Raw genomic sequence first — 16,876 nt, 5'->3', positions numbered from 1 at the left:
TAAACGAATCTCAGAAAAGGTTGGGAGTCTGGGTGGATGGGGACGTGAAAGTATGCGTCCCTTAGGTCTAAAGAGACCATCCAGTCTTCCTTTCTGACCGCTGCTAGAACGGACTTTGTGGTCTCCATGGCGAACGTCTGCTTTGTGACAAAGACATTCAGCGCACTGACGTCTAGCACCGGCCTCCACCCTCCTGTCTTCTTTACCACTAAGAAGAGACGGTTGTAGAAGCCCGGGGTTTGATGGTCCAGGACTTTGACTACCGCTCCCTTTTCTAGCAAGAGAGACACCTCCTGTTTCAATGCTCGTCTCTTGTCTTCCTCTCTGTACCTGGGAGAGAGATCGATGGGAGACGTTGCTAGAGGGGGTTTTCGTACAAACGGGATCTTGTACCCCTCTCTGAGCAACTTCACAGATTGTGCATCTGCGCCTCTCTTCTCCCAGGTCTGCCAGAAGTTCTTGAGTCTGGCTCCCACTGCTGTCTGAAGAAGGTGGCAGTCAGACTCTGCCTTTAAAGGACTTGGTTCCTTTCTTCTTCCCACGTCTCCCTTCGGCACGAGCACCTCCTCTGCTGGAGGCTCTGCCACGAAAGGGCGGAATAAATCTGGACGCTGGAGTGTCCATCCTAGGTCTTGACAAGGTAGGCAAAGGGGTGGCTTTGCGGGCAGAGGACGCAACCAGGTCATGGGTGTCCTTCTGAATCAAAGAAGCAGCAATCTCCTTAATCAAGTCCTCTGGAAAAAGGCACTTAGAGAGAGGAGCAAACAGAAGTTCTGATCTTTGACACGGTGTCACTCCAGCTGACAGGAAAGAGCAAAGGTTCTCACGCTTCTTGAGGACCCCGGATACGAACGAAGCAGCAAGCTCACTAGATCCGTCACGTATGGCCTTGTCCATGCAGGACATGATGAGCAAGGAAGATTCCTTGTCAGTAGGGGAGATCTTCCTGCTCAAAGCTCCCAGACACCAGTCCAAAAAGTTGAAGACCTCGAAGGCTCTAAATACTCCTTTCAACAGATGGTCTAGGTCCGAAGGTGACCAGCATATCTTAGAGCGTCTCATGGCTAGCCTGCGGGGAGAGTCTACAAGACTTGAGAAGTCGCCCTGGGCAGAGGCAGGAACTCCCAAGCCGAGAACTTCTCCCGTGGCATACCAGACGCTCGATCTGGAAGAGAGTTTAGCAGGGGGAAACGTAAAGGCTGTCTTCCCTAGACTCTTTTTGGACTGCATCCAATCTCCTAAAACTCGTAAAGCTCTCTTGGACGAGCGTGCGAGGACGAGTTTCGTAAAGGCAGGCGAGGATGACTGCGTACCTAAAGCAAACTCTGACGGAGGAGAGCGTGGAGCCACAGACACAAACTGGTCCGGATACATCTCTTTGAACAGAGCAAGAACTTTTCTAAAGTCCAAAGAGGGTTGCGTGGTCTTGGGCTCGTCAAGGTCCGAATGTGGTTCATCAACGTGTGCCGCATCGTCATCACCAGAGAGTCCATCATCCGAGAATTGAGGAGGAAGCGGCAAAGGAGTAGGTATCGGCTGGTCAGCTGAGTCCGGTCGCACGGGTGCACGCTTGACTGAACTGGACGCAACGTCATGGAACTGTTGCCCAGTCTGTGAGCTGGCAACAACCATAGCAGCGCGGGGACGCACAGCGTCTACTCCAGACTGTCTAGTTTGATGTGGGCGAGCAGAGGCAACCACACTGGGTTGCGGAGGTTGACGCACCGCGTCAAAACAAAACAACTTTGACGGTTGTTGTACCTCGCGAACGTCAACGGAAGGTTCCGTGCGTCGCCGAACGTCAACATGCGGCTGGCAGGGTACACTGGAACGCATGGGTGGCGGGACTCTCTCAGCTGGAGTGCGCAAGAAGGTCGCCTCAGCGTCCACAGGACGCACAACCGTGGTTGGTTGTAGGCAAGAGGTTGGTGCAGCAGCAACCTTCTCCGCACGAAAGTCCTGCATCAGAGACGTTAACTGATACTGCATGGTCTGCAGCAAAGACCACTTAGGGTCTGCAGGAGCAGGTGCGGCGACAGACGGTGTGACTGCCTGAGGCGGTACCGCTTTGCCTCTCTTAGGAGGTGAGCAGTCATCGGAAGACTGCAGCGAGTCCGAACTGACCCAGTGGCTACAACTGGGCCGTTGGACTTGCGCGGAAGGGACCGACTTGCGCTTAAGAGGTCGTGAGACCTTGGTCCATGGTTTCTTACGAGAAACCTCTTCCGCAGACGAGGAATAAATGGGCTCTCTCGTCTCTGTGTGGGTGGGGCGATCTTGGGTAGATACGCCCGAAACCACGGAGGGAACGTCTGTTCGCTGATTAAAGCCTCTCGAACCCTTTGGTCGTACGACATTGCTTCTCCCCTGGACTTGGGAGCTTGCAAGAGGTCCCGGACTAGGAGGACGACAGGCACGAACAGACGAACCCTCAAGCGCAACACTATCCACAACACTATCACTCACTTTATCACTTCCCACTGCACTCTTACACTTCAGCTCCTTGACGTCCGCCATGAGCTGGTTACGGTCACTAGCCAAGGACTCAACTCTCTCACCCAGAGCTTGGATGGCACGCATCATATCTGCCATCGAAGGTTCCTGAGTGCCAGAAGGGGGATTAGGAGCAACCACTACAGGGGAAGGAATAGGTTGTGGGGCATGAGGAGAGGAAAAATCAACGGAACGAGATGAACTTCTCCTGACTCTATCTCTCTCTAGCCTACGTGTATATTTCTGGAATTCGATAAAATCGAATTCCGAAAGCCCAACGCATTCCTCACATCGATCTTCCAATTGACAGGTTTTATCCCGACAATTGGAACAAACGGTGTGAGGATCGATAGAGGCCTTCGGAAGACGCCTTGAACAGTCCCTAGCATTACACTTCCTGAATTTAGGGACTTGAGAAAGGTCAGCCATTTTGAATTGGTCAAAGGGGAATTCAAAAACTATCCAAAGTCATCAACAAATAATCCGATATCAAAAAAAGAATGCAAGGATTTATTGAAGAGAAAGCCTGCACAGCGAAAGCTCAAAACTAGAAACGTGTACTTCACCAAATAGTTGTGAAAACAAATCCAGTTAGCAACAGCGAATTAGTAGGTCTTGCCGGTAGCACGACAGAGAGAAAATTGAGTTCTTTGTTTACAATGAGTACTGAGTACCTGCACGACAGATGGCGCTGTTGAAGTACACCCCCTACCTGCATAGCGATCGCTGGCGGATTTTTAACGTAGAGTTTTCTGTCGAGCAGCAGAGCTGCAGCTTATATAATCACCGGCTAAGTTAAATATTGAAAATTTAAGTATACAAAAAAAAGACTTGACGTAAATATTCACAAAAAATAGAAATATACATATACACATAAATCCCTCTAGGGACACCTTCTTAGATGGCAAAGCAACAGCATGTAATTGCTGTAAATGAGTTGGACCCATAGAAGTCAAGATCTGAAATGAGAAAAAAAGGGTAACTTTTTTTGGCCAAAAAAATTTGTCCAAATTTCATGAATTTTTTGGGGTACCCAAATGAAATAGGAAGAGGCTAATTTTTTTATAGAATAAACTCATATTATCCTAGAACAGAAATACATAATAAAATGTGCACTAAGATGTGATTTACTGTTATAACAGGGGCGAAATCTAAAGGTCATTTTTGACGGCCTAGTTTCACAATGTAAATTTCTTATGAAAATCATTGTATCGCCTATAAAATATGATATTTATGCATTAAAATATACCAAAATATCACGAATTCTATACAGAACAAGAATATATAGAGATATGCCAACTTACCTTTCGGGTATGTCAACAAAATGGCCGCAGACCGCAAAAACTCTTACAGCCCAATCTACCACTTGAAATGAAGAATGGGGTTGCAAGCTCCATATTATCATCAACATCTCTTTTTAACTCCATTAGAAGTGTGTTGATGACATCCATGCCGAGGGAATACTGCCTGCTGGCCATTATTGAAGATAAAATCAAAATAAATAGAAAAAAATCAAATTTGCAAAAAATAAGAAAAATTCAGAAATTAGCATTTGAGGGAAAATGGACCTCATGGCAATATATGGCATCTAAGCCAAAATCAATGTCATGCAAGTGGTAGACACACCATCCATCCACACTTTCCAACTATAAAGAACCCAACAAGTATCAACACTGTTCGACAATTTATAATTATGTAATAACTTTGCTGTTTGATCACTTACCCCTATAAAGGTATGTCAGGGTCGAGGTCGACCCCTGGGGGGGTAAAAAAACGGGGAAGGAGGGAAGTTAGACGAAAATCAGTCCTAAAGCAGACAATGGCATGTAGACTAGTCACCCCTTGCAGGTCGATCACTTCCATATTCGAGACAGCTGATGATTTATGGGGAAAAAACAGGTTTTGAAAATGCTGTAGGGGTCGCAAACGACCCATCATACCTTTCCAGGGTTAAAACACGAAACTTCTTATCTTGTGAATGTGTTTGTTATTTGACTATTATTTATTTAATTGAGTTAATTTCGATCTTGATTTTTGAAAACACCATTATCTGTCACATTTTGAACATCCAATAGTATGAAATAAATTTTTATTTGTGTAGTTGTCATGGCAACTGTTGAGCTCTAATGTAAACAAACTTTTACTTACGCTAAACGAACTTTGGAAAGCATGATATTACGATAACTCTATGAGTAATATTGATTTATATTGAGAAAACATGCATATATATCATAATTTCATGATGACACAACGTAAAAATAACAAAACCATTACAAAAATCATAGAGTAAATGGGAGAAGAAAGACGAGAGCTTCAGAGAGCGGGTAGTTCATAAAATCGGCAACAGATGGCAGCATGTAGAAGCCAGATAAATCGTCAACAAAAGGCGCTAAGCTTAAAATTTCTTACGCAGTGAGGGAGTAAAGTCGTTTTCCGCAGTGAAAGGTTATGATTCTGAGTAAACTAAAGTCGTTCTCTGCAGTGAAAGGGTTAATAGTAAGAATAAATTTATTATTAAGTGTACATAACTGTTAGATCTTAAACTAGGCAGGATCAAGAAATGACAGTCAGCGTTGTTTCTTATCTTCATTGCAACTGACGCTACTGCATCATGCACAGCGGAAGGAAATACAGATAGCCCGTGACGTACACAATGACGTCACTTATGTGGGCGGAGCTTAGGCGCTGCAAGCAGCCTCATCTTACATCTCCCTCCCAAAATATTACGAGGGTAATATTTTCAAAACTTATAAATGACAATATCAAAAGCAGATATGATAAACAAAATTCTATACTCTCTTAATGTAAAACATCAGACATATAAGGTAAATCATAATCGTAATAATTAATGGTATCGTTCAGATGGGATAGGAGAGAGAGAGAGAGAGAGAGAGAGAGAGAGAGAGAGAGAGAGAGAGAGAGAGAGAGAGAGAGAGAGAGAGAGAGAGAGAGAGAGAGAGCGCTGCAAGCAGCCTCATCTTACAATAACATAATTAGCATTGATACGTTTTTATATCTACGGCCTCCTTCCCCCTCTGCCTCCACCCACTACCAGCTCAAGTCACGTCACTCCAAAGGTAAATAAAATTTAATTTTTCCTTTACAGTACAGTATATAATTTTTATTTATATCTGTAATGTTATTTAACCCTGGAACGGTACGGTGGGTCGTCCGCGACCCCGAGCGTCAAAACAAAAGAGGTTTTTCTCACGTGACTGAATTTGTGGGTGATCGACCTGCAGTAGGTGTCTCGCCTACACGCTCTAGTAGTGTCCAGATGTGCATCGCTGTAGCTGTACTCCTTCCCAGATTTCTGAGACGCGTCGGGGTCGAGCGCGACCGAGTTTACCCTTCTAAGGTAATTTGCATAATTATCAAAGTTATTACGTATTATGAAATTGTCGTAGAATGGTGCAACTTGTATAGGTTATCAGTTGTGGAAAGTCTTGGTGGATTGTTTGGCTACCATGTGCATGATTTTTTTTTTAGTTAAAATGTCGTTCATCACCACGAGGACCATTTTACCGCGAGTGCCCCTTTTTCAATTTTTTCATTTTTTTGCCAAGTAATTTTTCCGTAAGATATTGCCAAATAGTGTCGCAAAACTTTTTCTTTTTTAGTATTGGAAAGTGTGTCTAGATGATCTGGCTACCCATGCGTGACTTTGTTTTTGTCAGATACGACGTAGATATTGGTATGTGGGGTATTTAACTGCGGTTGCCAATTTCTGTTTTTTTCAATATTTGTAAAAATTTACTACGTAGTAAGGAATTGCCGTATATTATTGATTTTTTTTCATGTTTATTTGTTAGAAAGTGTGCCTTGATGGTTGGGCTAACACGTGCATGTCTTTTTTTTTTATCTGAGATGCCGTATATTAGAATGTTGGCCATTTTTCCGCGAGTGCCCCTTTTTATTTGTTTTGCCTTTTTTTGCTTAGTCATGTTACCGTAAGGAATTGGCAAGTAGTGTCGCAAAACTTATATTTTTATAGTGTTGGAAAGTGTTTCTAGATGATCTGGCTACCCATGCCTATCTTTTTTTTTTAGCCAGATATGGCGTATATATAGGTATGTGTTTGATTTTCCTGTGATTGACATTTTTTCGTTTTTTCCCATTTCTTTCAAAATTACTACGTACTAAGGAACTATCACAGAGTAATGATTCATTTAGATGTTTATTTGTCGGAAAATGTGCCTTGATGGTTTGCCTAGCACGTGGCTGCAATTTTTTTTTTCTGAAATGCCGTATATTAGAATGTTGGCCATTTTTCCGCGAGTGCCCCTTTTTATTTGTTTTGCATTTTTCTGCTTAGTCATGTTACCGTAAGGAATTGGCAAGTAGTGTCGCAAAACTTATATTTTTATAGTGTTGGAAAGTGTTTCTAGATGATCTGGCTACCCATGCCTATCTTTTTTTTTAGCCAGATATGGCGTATATATAGGTATGTGTTCGATTTTCCTGTGATTGACATTTTTTCGTTTTTTCCCATTTCTTTCAAAATTACTACGTACTAAGGAACTATCACAGAGTAATGATTCATTTAGATGTTTATTTGTCGGAAAATGTGCCTTGATGGTTTGCCTAGCACGTGGCTGAAATTTTTTTTTTTTTTCTGAAATTCCGTATATTAGAATGTTGGCCATTTTTCCGCGAGTGCCCCTTTTTATTTGTTTTGCATTTTTTTGCTTAGTCATGTTACCGTAAGGAATTGGCAAGTAGTGTCGCAAAACTTGTATTTTTATAGTGTTGGAAAGTGTTTCTAGATGATCTGGCTACCCATGCCTATCTTTTTTTTTAGCCAGATATGGCGTATATATAGGTATGTGTTCGATTTTCCTGTGATTGACATTTTTTTGTTTTTTCCCATTTCTTTCAAAATTACTACGTACTAAGGAACTATCACAGAGTAATGATTCATTTAGATGTTTATTTATCGGAAAATGTGCCTTGATGGTTTGCCTAGCACGTGGCTGAAATTTTTTTTTTTTTTTTTTCTGAAATTCCGTATATTAGAATGTTGGCTATTTTTCCGCGAGTGCCCCTTTTTATTTGTTTTGCATTTTTTTGCTTAGTCATGTTACCGTAAGGAATTAGCAAGTAGTGTCGCAAAACTTATATTTTTATTGTGTTGTAAAGTGTTTCTAGATGATCTGGTTCCCCATGCCTATCTTTATTTTTAGCCAGATATGGCGTATATATAGGTATGTGTTCCATTTTCCTGCGATTGCCACTTTTTCGTTTTTTCTCATTTCTTTCAAAATTACTACGTACTAAGGAACTATCACAGAGTAATGATTCATTTAGATGTTTATTTGTCGGAAAATTTTGTTTACTTCTTTTTTGATTGAATATCATCAAATTTTTTTAGCTAAAATATTATGTTTTACATTTTTTTTTTTCGATTTTATTTCCCTTCAAAAAATTTTTTTGGGTCAGAATTCTAATTTTATAGTCGTAAAATAATCGACAATCATCCAGCAATCCACCATACAATTTTTATGCATATCCAAGAATAATTAGATTAGTAAATAACACCTTGAAATTGACATACCCTTCCTGCATTTCAGGTGGCAGATTAGGGAGTCTGAGTCAGTGTGGTTGGCGGCCATTTTGTGGACATATCCGAAGCGTAAGTTGCCCTATCTATATATATTCTTGTTCCCTATAGAATTTGTGATATTTTGGTATATTTTTACCTGCATAAATATCATATATATTAAATATATGTATTTTTTTACAAAATTTCTAAGTACTCAAAAAATGACCTTTAGATATGGCCCCTGATATAAATGTAATTTACAAAATAATGAAGATTTTTTTACATATTTCTATTTTAGGATAACATATGTTTATTCCCTAAAAAAATTAGCCACTTCCTATTTCATTTGGGTACCCAAAAAAATTCATGAAATTTGGACAAATTTTTTTGGCCAAAAAAAGTTACCCTTTTTTTTTCTCATTTCAGATCTTCACCTCCATGGGTCCGACTTCATCCAAAATACATCAAGATGTGTCCTAAACATGCAAGAATCAATTCCTAAAAGGATTTGTGTATATATGTATAATTTTTTTTTTTTTATGAATTTTTATGTAAGGTCTTTTTATTTTTCTACTTAATTTTTTAAAATATTTATAATAAATAGTTTTTCAGCAGATGAGTAGTATTTATCTTTACAGTAGTTTTAATCATTCATTGAACTTTTTTTTGGCAAAAATAAAAAGGAGGTTACTGCAAAAACAGATTTTTCAAGAATTTTTTTTTGCGTCGGGGTCGCGCGCGACCGAGTATACCCTTAAAGGGGTGTCCGAGGAGCGTACCTATCCAGGGTTAATTATATACTGTACAGTACATGTATATTATATATAAGTATACTGTAGTACAGTGCTTACTATACTATTTTGTTACATACTAATTTTCAAGGTTTTTACCTGGGGTTTTGCATGTATTAGCAATTCTATTGCCCGCCATACGACATTTTCACCATACGATACCAAATCCAGAATGGATTAATGTCGTATGGCGGGGTCTACTGTACCTACAATACGTAAAAGTTGCACTTGAGTGCCAGGGACATACTGATGTCCCTGACATCATGGGCTTTTGTTCTTTGAGCCAGAGGAGGATTGGGACTCAGATCATTATTGATGATGGTTCGAATACAAGCCAAAATGGCGTTCTTAGTGATCCTCCTCTTAACCCTTACTGAATTAACAAAAAGAGATGTTAGTCGGGGCCATGCTGCTGTAGTGCTTTTAAGATACAGTATCTCAAACTCCTCATCACTGGGCATAGTAACAATTGATTTGGGTCATTGGTTTTAGAACGTATACTCTTAATATGAAAGGGCCCAAATCTAGGCACCAGTATCCCGGATTTTGAGTCTTTGCAATAAATTCAGGGAGGAAGCTGAGTGTCACTTGCCCCATTCCCTTGAATGGGTGATGTCATAAGAGACCATCAAGTTCACTTACTATCTTTGCCGAAGCTTTAGCGAGCAGGAACGCCATCTTCAAAGTGAGATTTCAATCAGTTGCATGGTAAAATGGTTCATAAAGATTGGACCCCGGTCACGGCATAGCGAGGTGCTAAGAATCTCTTGATTTATAAATACTAAAGAAAATTTGAAAAAGAGGTAATTGGAATGTTAGAACCATGAATCAGACTGGGAAGTTACAACAAGTGGAGAACTAATTTATGAAATAGTTTGGATATCTTAGCCCTAAGTGAAATACGTTGTAAGGGGATATTGTAGTTGTGTGTTCAAGTAAAATAAAAATGAGAATTAATTTTATCTTTACAGTGTTGTAATACTTCAGTTACCAAAAACATTTGCTTCAGACAACCAGGAATGTTTACATTTTTGCCAAGAGATTGCAGTAGATGGTGGTTGCCAATATGTAAACATTGTGTTAAAACTCACAAATTGTGTTTTACTATTATACTTTCTTAAACAGAAATACAACTTACTTTATAAATTACAAACAAATATCTTGGTAATAATTGTTTCCTTTAGGAAACATGAAATAATCTTTGGTAGCATGCTTTAATCAGCTGATTTGGAAAGCATAAATGTAAACAATGGAAAAGATTATAATTCACTATGTTTTTATTTACAAATACAATGCTAAAATGTGAATATTATATGCATTATCATTGGATAAGGTTAAGCGAAACACCAGCTTAATCAAAACCTGGGTTATTTCAAATATAGCTGTAATTTTTTACCACAGTAAATGGATATACAGTATATATATAGTGAGAGCTGGGACAAGCTGGGCGGGGAGAGAGGAAAGTGGAGCGATGCAAGCCCAGGGCAAAGGAGTACAGGCTAATTGAAATCATCGCGCCAGAATATTTTTTTATCGCAAATATTTGATTTTTCATTTATAAGGAATTGAGGTTCTCTGTGTCGCATATAAATGAAATCACGAAGTTTGAAGTATAAACTCGGGTAAAGCACAGGCTGACTGTACGGGTAAAACTGTAGCAGAATGTATACCGACCCCAATATATATAACTTGGAAATAGGAGCCAATGATGGCTCTACGAACGGAGTAAAGAATGATCAGGCAAGTGCTGTTACTAGGATGATGTAAAAGGTCAAGAAGTCCATCTAACCTCAAGGTTATAGATGCACTCAATGCAGAAGGAAAACATAGGTAAATTACATGTTAGTTAGGACTTTGAGAAAGGTTATGGAATATGCTAAGTAAAAAGGGTGTTTTACAAGTCTGAAGATGAATCTCATTGTTTTCTATTCAAACATATTTTGTATCATAGGGTTCAAAAGACAGAAGTTAAAGATCAAATGGTTGTACCAAAACAGCTTCGTGATGCAGTTATGGAACTTGCTCATGATTCAATACTGAGTGGATAGAATAAAAAACATTACAGCATGTATTCAGAATAATTGACATAGTTGGTCCAATTGAGCCATGTGCTAGTAATCAGGGCATATTCTTACTATTGTTTATCATAACATCCGTTACCCCGAGGCACTTGCATCAAAAACGATTCATGCATGTTCAGCAGCAGAAGCCGTGTTGACTGTCAGTTTTCAGCCTACTGAGAATTCTTAGAGAAATAATGTCAAATAGGGGAACTTAATTCACCTCTGAGGTAATGCATTAATTTAATAGTTTTCTATCAATAAAGAGTACAGTACTACTACCACACCATATAATGCAATGTGAAATGGGCCAGTTGAAAGATTCAATGGAATGTTGAAAAATTGCTTAAGCAAATGTGTTTAGAGCAACCAAAGATGTGGCCATGGTAGATTGATGTATTGTTATTTGCTTACTGTAAAGTTTCACAGTCTAGTACTAAAATTTTCTTCTTTTGAATTTGCATATGGTCATTATGTGAGAGGTTTACTTATTTTGTTGAAGGAACTTTGGGAAAATTAAGGTAATGCTATTGAAAATGACACGAGGAACACATACAAGTATGTTGTAGACATGAAGGAAGGGTTGCAAGATACATGTAAACTGGCAAAAGAAGAGTTAAAGAAGGCTAGTGAAAGTTATGAGTACAGTGCTCGAGTACAGTGCTAGTCTTATGACAAAGTGCTTGTCTTAGGGGAATAAAGCAAAGTAGTGTTGTTCTTGCCAAGGCATAAAAATAAGTTACTTACACACTGGCTATGACCATTTAAAGTATTTAAAAAGATCAACATATACAATTTTGTATTGAATATTGATGGTGTGGAACAAAAGTTCCATAATAATATGATAAAACTTCACCATGACAAAGTAAGTATAGATGGTATGAATGTGAAATGTAATGGAAACACTGAGCTAAGTAGAGGGGATGCGTATTGTGGATAATTATAGGAACCGCGATAATGATGGTGACAATAGTGAGAATGAAGTTATGGCTTGTGTGGCTGCGCTTAGTTCATGAAGATCATAATAAAAGTGGGGAAGAAGCAACTGTACTAAGTTATGTTCAGAGGGAGAGTATAACTGATATGAAGGTAAATATGGAATTGGGTGATAAACAGAAGACTGATGTGGCTAAAATGTTATGGAAATATGAGAATGCTATGAAAATATTGCTAGTACAAAAGATTTGCTTGAACATGTGATAAATATTGATAGTAGAATATCTGTCAGAGTCAAGTTCTATCCAATACCATATGCTTTACAGCTAGATATGAATGATGAGATCTACCATATGCTGGAATTAGGTGTTATTGAATATTCAAATTCTCCTACTGTAATGATTTTGATTGCTGTTAAAAAGAAGGATGGAAGCAATTGTTTGTGTTTGGATCTCTGCAGAACAGATAAGCTTACAGTGTTTGACTCTGAACCTATCGCTGAACATAATTTGATAATGACTCATATAAATGACTAAATATTTTAGCACAATAGATTTGTCCAAGGGGTACTGGCAAATTCCTTTAGAAAATTGTAATAGAAGAGATCACCGTATTTCAAACAAACTGCGGTTTGATACAATTTGTTACTATGCCATTTCGTTTGGTCAATACCAGTGCAATTTTCAATCACATGATGAAGAAACTATTTAATAGTATAAAAATGTAGAAATTTTTCTAATTGCATTTAAATTCTTTCACCAAATTGGGAAAAGCATCAAGAAATTCTGCAGTTGTTTTCAATATTTTAAAGGAAGCATTGCTTAAAGCTAAGCCATCCAAAACTGAAATTGGTTATTTTACAGTTGAGTACTTTGGAAGTAAAGTTGGTGGAGGATTTACTCAGGCACTGGAAGATAAGGGTAGTAAATTAGTGAATAGAGTATGGAAGTATTGAGGACAAAAAAAGATGTAAACTCTTTCTTAGGCTTAGCTGGTCATTATTGTCAGCATATACCAACTATGCTACTATTGCTGCACCATTAATAGATCTCACACAGTAGTCACAACCTAATAGAAGTAAATTGGGGCATTTGCCAACAAGATTCCTTTGATAAGTTAAAAAACATCTTGGGTACATATCGTATCATTAGACTGCCCAATTTAACTAAATATTTTGGGTTACAGGCAGATGCTTCTGATGTAGGTTTGGGAGCAGCATTAATGCAGTAAGCGAATTGTGAATGTTGGGCCGTTCATTATGCAACTAGAAATCTTAGAGGTGCTGAAATTAATTATTCAATCATTGAAAAGGACTGTCTAACTATGGTGTGGGCTGTAAAGAAGTTTTACCAATACCTATAGGGAAAGGCTTAGTTATTGAGTCTGACCATTAGCCAATCACTTAAATGGTAACCTGATGTATTCAGCAATGTACCTACAGCAGTTTCATTACACTATAAAGAATACTCCAGGACGAGATAAAGTAGGAGCAGATTGTCTTAGCAGATTGGAATTGTCTCTGTTCTGCATATGATTTGTATTTGCCTTATGGGTATTGGTATTGTTCTGAAAACCCTTTGTGTATTTATATTGTTCTGTACACCATAAGTATGTTTTGTAGAACTGTACTGTATTGAGGTCATCATATTGTATAAGAAATTATGCAAAATCTTAAATTATTGGAGAGGTATTATCACATGATCATAGAGGCAACTGTACTAAACAACCTTATTGGTTTATGTCAAATTTTAATATCTGCTGGATGTTACACCATATGGCAGTAATTCATATGATTCATCGCACATCTCAAAGCGAATTCTAGCAGAAGGTGACTGAACTACATGAAAGGTGGTTGTTGGTGAGAAGTGACGGACGTGCTGTGAGGAAAGGACTGTGGTGTCCATCATATCACTATGTCACTGTGTGCGTGTTGAACGTTAAAAGTCCCAAGATAAAAATAATAAGCAAGTGTTGTTTGGTTATAAGTTCTGAGTTAAAGGTTATAATTTATTTATGCAATGACTTAAACTTGAAGTAATTGTTAATGTTTTATTGTATTGCTGTTACCATTGGTTGTTTAACTGTACGGTAATTTTGTAGGATTACTGTATGAATAGGATGCGCCATGGTGTACAGGATGGACTAGAGAAACTCCATTGATTTATCCAGTCTTCCTCAATAATCTACTGGGGTTTAATTATATGTAGTCACTGAAATTACTTAGTTGTTAAATGACATATCTTTCATTTGCAATTAAATGCAAACAAAGTTTAACCTTATCTTTTTTGTGAGTTTTATATTATGAGTACTTTCTGAGACCCTTAATTTCTATTCAATTGCAGTACCAATATCTCCAATTATTATGTGAAGAAGTGATCGACATAAGTCTTCATCATTACAATACTGGAAGATGTTTTCCAGTTTTTCTACAAATGTTGTTTGACAAATTGTGTATAAAGTGCATATGCTGTCTGAGAGTTTAGTTACTATACTTTTGATTTAAGTTAATTTTGTTTAGAAATAGGTGTAATTCAATTTATTACTATAGTTTTGTAAAAAATATTTTTTATGTATTGTATTTTCTTGAACCCAATATTACTCTGCACGGTTTTATGTGTAAACTTGTGTATACAGGGGACGGTCTATTAACTCTTGAGAGTTAAAACAATTTTTTGCAATTGTTTAATCTTGCTCTCACACACATTCATGCACATATAACCATATCCACAAAAACATAAAATTATATAATTGCAATAACTGATCATAAGATCAAAATAATCAACAATACCCATAAAAGTGCTGTAATCTGGGATGGCTTTGAGGTGAAAAAACTGCAATCTTTCATAAGTGCCTTTATGTCACCATTTGTGATCTTCCAACTCTACACTAAATATTCTCAGGCCCCGAGAAGTACATAACATATATGGGAATGTTGGTTTGTGCAAGGAGTTGCAATGCTTTGGTACCACCTATGGGGAGCCGAAGAATGGCACAGGTGTATATGCCACTGTCATACCCCTCCTGGGAAATGAATACAGAGTTGTAAAAATTGTCCATGAAGAGAGATGAGCCCTTTCCTTGAAGACTGCCTTTAAAGAATAACATAGTGTTGCTAGTGAAAGTGTAGTCCCTACTGAATGCCTAAAAATATGAGATGTAAGCACTACCAACCTCCGCAACAATGTACATCTTTATACCATATTTTGTCGGCTTGGCAAAGTTGTTCACTTTGAACGGATGCCTCCCCTTCCAGAGCAGCATCCCGTCCTCAACTGATAGGTCACGCAAAGGACTATAGTGTACACATCCCTGAACTCCAAAAATCTCCAACATGTATTTGTCCTTGTGAAGATGGGCGTATGGAGATCATTTAATGACCAAACGTCCCTCAACGAAGGTTTCTGATTGACCCCCCATAAGAACAATAAGGCCTAGATACTGTGCAATATCCTTTGCAGTAACTGACAACCATGAATTGAGGGATGAGGATGACATACCTGCAAGGCATTATCTTGCATAGATATTTGTTTGCTCTGCTATGAAAACTAACAAATACCCAGTGAAAAATAATTGAATAAAATTCATGAGAGAAGGGTTGGTAGATGAGCCAGCCTCCGTGTTTTCCAAATGAACTGATTCATGGACACAGGGCGTTACAGGTTTTCTCACTCTCCCTCTCTCACCATGATGTCTGCTGCTTCTGCCTCTTGTCTGAGGGCATATACGATCACCAATCCTCCCATACCCGATGGGAAGAGGACAGTCAAGATCATCATTCCCATTATTGCTAGAATTATCGTTCCACTCCAATTCACTGGGTACATCGACATTTGACTCCTCACTCCCTTTCTTCTCCCAAAGACCATCTCATCATTCAATTCATTACCATACAACATCCCATTTACATTCACTCATTGTATTTGCCAGTCCTTATCTTAAGATGACAGAAGGGGAATCATATTGTATGGTTGGATGGGCAGGAGGAACAAAATGAGAGGTTGAGGGTATGACCTGTGAGGCAGACATACTTCAGATGACCAAGCCATAGGATTGAGGGGGATATGGTGAGTTCCATGGGTGCCAAAAATTCAGCTCCTGCTTCCATATCCCAACCAAAACCTTTGTCCTTAATACGAGGAGTAACTTCCACCAAATTCCCGGTACTTTCTAATATTAAATTTGGCAATTGCCACCTTCAAAATACTAATTTACAAGCCGATAAAGATGCCTTAATATCCACTTCATTACCTTCATAAAAAAGCATAGACTTACTCAGCATGATGCTTTCAATAGGCTTAGCCAATAATTTTTTCACCATTTTTTCACTAATTTTTTGCCTCACAAGCATTTAATGCTATTAAACACAATCTGCAGTCAATCTATAGTAGTGCAAAATGCCCTAACACTTCCAGAATGCAGTCGGTATGTCAAAAAAAAAATTTTTAACAACAGCTGCAAAAATGTGACAATCTTGGAGAAAGCATGCAAGGTACTAAATTTTTGCTTGAGCCATCCTACGCAAACACTGCTACTATCATTTTTATGTACACTTTTTCTATCAAGACGATCATCCGCCCCATTTGCATGTCAATCTCATTTTCATCAGCTGACACCTTATTTTTTAGAATATTTCTATGGAATGAGCACTCATGGTTACATGAATAGAATACACCAAAGTGCATCACTGGATCACCAGGGGGTTAATAGAAGATATCAAGGGCATGGTCTACCAAGTAAAAGTCCACATACAATTCCAAATAAAAGTCCCCAAACAACAACATGACTATCTACAGTTCATTTGGTGGCCTGCTGGTGACTAAGAGCAAGAACTACAAAGATACCAATTCACCATACATATAATTGGAACAGTCTCAGATGAAACCATCTGGAAAACAGACATCCCTTAATCAGTTTAAAAAGCTGATCCAGAAAAGATTTTGCTACATCAATGAATTTGGAAGAATCTGACACTGCTACAAGAATACTATTTTGGCTATTTCTCCCCTTGACACAGAATCAAAAGGAAAGTAGCCTGGTACATAAGATTCTTCGCC

General features: G+C 38.5%; 1 protein-coding gene across 4 annotated transcripts in view; it reads right to left on the bottom strand.

Moving 5' to 3' along the window:
* The window catches only part of Pitslre (cyclin dependent kinase 11B pitslre), a 769,596-nt gene that overhangs the window by 423,382 nt on the left and 329,338 nt on the right, over positions 1-16,876 (bottom strand). The gene's annotated exons all lie outside the window — the stretch shown is intronic.

This window comes from Palaemon carinicauda, chromosome 2 (genome assembly GCF_036898095.1).
Source record: "Palaemon carinicauda isolate YSFRI2023 chromosome 2, ASM3689809v2, whole genome shotgun sequence".
Lineage (NCBI taxonomy): Eukaryota > Metazoa > Arthropoda > Malacostraca > Decapoda > Palaemonidae > Palaemon > Palaemon carinicauda.
This window is presented reverse-complemented; position numbering and strand designations above follow the sequence as displayed.